Genomic DNA, 3,138 nt, shown 5'->3' with positions numbered 1-3,138 from the left:
CCATGAAGTGGCAGACAGACAAAATTTCACAGTCCCTGTTTTCAAACCCTTGAAGATGTTTTAAAAGGAGCGCAGTAAAGGCAGAGTTAGCTATAATTAAATACCAGGCCTGCTGTGGAAAACTGATTGCAACACCCTCCCCACCCCCAGGAAGCAGGGAAACCGCCAGCCAAGGTGCTCGGGAGGAATCACACACCTCCAGAGATGAGCAGAGCAGTCAGTCATCAGGCTGGGCACCAGGGAAAAGGGCTCATTTCACACTTTGGAGCGTGAAAACAGACCCCATCAGAGGCAGGGTGACACACACGCAGAAGACAACTGCCCAAATCTCGTCTCTGATAGGCTAAGGCCATTTTGAAACTGAAGTCTGGCTACTTTTTTTGGGGAAATTCAAGCCCAAAAATCCAATGTTTTGCTGCCGTACTAAGAGGACACAGAGAAGCACGTTTGCTGCTGCAATAAACCTTTCAGCAGAGCTTGTCTGTCTCAGAGCCATCTCACAGCCGCACCAGGACGCAACGCAATCGCTTAGACTGAGCTCAAACTACAGAAAACAACAGTTCTGAACACTCTCCAGCTCGTCCCAGCTGCTCCCCAACGAACCATCAGACTCTCCTGGCAGGTAAATTCAGCAGCTGTTTCCCATAAAAACCTCCTTGCTGTAAAACAAGCACAAATCTTCTCACATGGAGTCATTTAACCCAAAGTAAAAGCCCGATAAGTTGAGAGCACACCAGAAGCAACCAGAAAGCCTCTAAATTTTCATATGTAACATGAATCGTTCACTGCAGCACCCGAGCCCTGGAAGGATCCCCCCACTCCCCAGCGCCGCAGCCGTGGCCCCTGAACCCCAGGGAACCCCCCAGAAAGCCCAGGGCCAGTTTGCAGGGGGTGACCACAGGTAAGAGCAGATGATTCCACAGTCACTGCCTGGCCTCTGTCACCCCAAGATCGAGGAAAACAGGCGCCAGCACTCGTACAGACGTGGTACAGAGGTCACCATCCACCTGGGGTGAGCACAAAGTCCGGCAAATCCAGGGGTGCTGCTGCAGATCTCACGCAGCGAGGTGACGATGCGCTGCAGGGACTCCCGGGTGACACCAACAGCCTTCCAGAACAAGGACCATTATCACAAATGTGAAAAAGTCTGACTCAGCAGCAGGGAGAAAAAGGTTGAGGGTCTGGGAAGTTTGGTGGGAGGAAGGGATCGTTACAGTGCCTACAGTGCCAACTGACAGACATTTAAGACAGCCGAGTTAACGAACACAGAAGCCATGAATGACAGCGGTGACAACCACCATCCTCCAGAGACATGTCTACACATGAAACCACGCTTACACGTGAAAAATCACGTTAACTGATCAGATGTCAAACAGCCTGCCCACTCCACAAATCAGCTGGAATCACGAGCCGGTGTCTTACCAGGGAAGAAAAAAACCACCAGGTCGCCGTCCTCAGCAGGAATTGTCAGGAAGGCGGCGGAGCTGTTAGAACAAGAGGCTGATAACACTCCTGGTGTGTATTTAAACTCACTGACCCTCTCCACTTTATCTAAACACCCTGCAAGTACATCCAGCTTCTAACGTAGCCAAGCCTGAAGTGGCCAGAGCAATTTCCCCACTCAAAACAAGGGCTCAGAGTGTTTAGTGTATTAAAAGAGAAGAATGAAGTTCAACCTGAGAGCAGATTTACGTTTCAGAGCAGCAAACGTTCACATAAGGAGAGCACAAGATCTCCCTGTCATTCAGCTCAATGTGCAACAGCAGATAAGGTTTGTGAAAGGAAAATTGGATCAAATTTGGCCACAAATGGGCAAGTTAAATCCCTCTAAATAGTCCAACCACACAGTGACAGCATCATTCAGTGCTGGCGTCAAACCTCCTCCCCCTGCCCCAATATAAACCAGTTGCACAGCGAACAGGAACAGCAGCATTTCCAGCAGAGAAGCTGCAACTCAAGAAACATCAGCAAGTGGTTTCCTTGGGGGGGGGGGGAAGAAACAACTAACAAAGGTCCAAGAGCTTCAAAACAGAGCAAATCACAGAGCAGGGCACCTTGAATACTAAAGCAAAGGACAGTGCCCTCCATCTGCCCGTGCAGCCCCCAGCACAGCAGCGTTACTGGAAGCCATGAAAATTACAGAGGAAGAGGAGGGGAGAGTATGGAGCAGGCAGAGGACGCCTCATCGAACACCCGGCTGTGCATCTGCCCCAGGAAATCCATCCAGCAGCATTCCTGGCCGTGAGAACCTACACGCTCCTGGCTTCAGAGCGAGCAGCCCCTGCCACCATCTGCCCCAGGAAATCCATCCAGCAGCATTCCTCGCCGTGAGAGCCTACACGCTCCTGGCTTCAGAGCGAGCAGCCCCTGCCACCACCCTGAGCCAGGATCCTCCTCCAAACACATCACATTTTCCCAGTTACACCAGTCCGCAGCATCCACAACCCCATCATCTGCAGCAGCCAGATCCCCGAGGGACACCCCACCACCAGGAGCTCCAGACAGACTCCTCTCCTCTCCCAGCCCACCGGGCTCTGCCGCTCCGCGCCTTGGGGCACACGAGCCCCAGGGGCTCAGCCATCAGCCCCCTCCAGCGCAGCCTCCTCTCACCCCTGGTCCCACAGGCACCACCAAACCCTCAGGGCTCCCCTGGCCCATCCTCACACTCCCAGTGTGTCCCACATCCACCACAGCCCACTGTAACGTCTCAGCCCATCCCCTTGGCCCCCAATTCCCATCCAACGTGCTTCCTCCTTTGGCCCACACCTCACGCTGCCGTCCTCAGCCCCTCTGCATTCACAGCACTGCAGCCCCATCCGTGTCCCCAAGGCTCCAGCCCACACCACCAAGCCCCTGGGACCTCTGACATCCCCTTTTCCCCTGGCCAGAGCCCCCGGGACCTCCAACATCCCCTTATCCCACAGCCCTCTCACCCACACGCTCCACCCCAAGAGTGGATTCAAAGCCCTCCAGCTGCCCCCCTGCCCTACAAACCCTCCTTCCCCCAGCCCACATCCCTAGCCCCTTGCCCCATGACCCCCAGTTCACACCCTCCAGCCCCACACCTCCTTCCTCCTCCACCCCCAACACAACCCCATAGCTCCAAACCCACTACCTGCCTCACACTCCTGCAATACC

Source organism: Calidris pugnax, unplaced genomic scaffold (assembly GCF_001431845.1).
Source record: "Calidris pugnax isolate Ruff unplaced genomic scaffold, ASM143184v1 scaffold245, whole genome shotgun sequence".
NCBI classification, from domain to species: Eukaryota; Metazoa; Chordata; class Aves; order Charadriiformes; family Scolopacidae; genus Calidris; species Calidris pugnax.
This window is presented reverse-complemented; position numbering follows the sequence as displayed.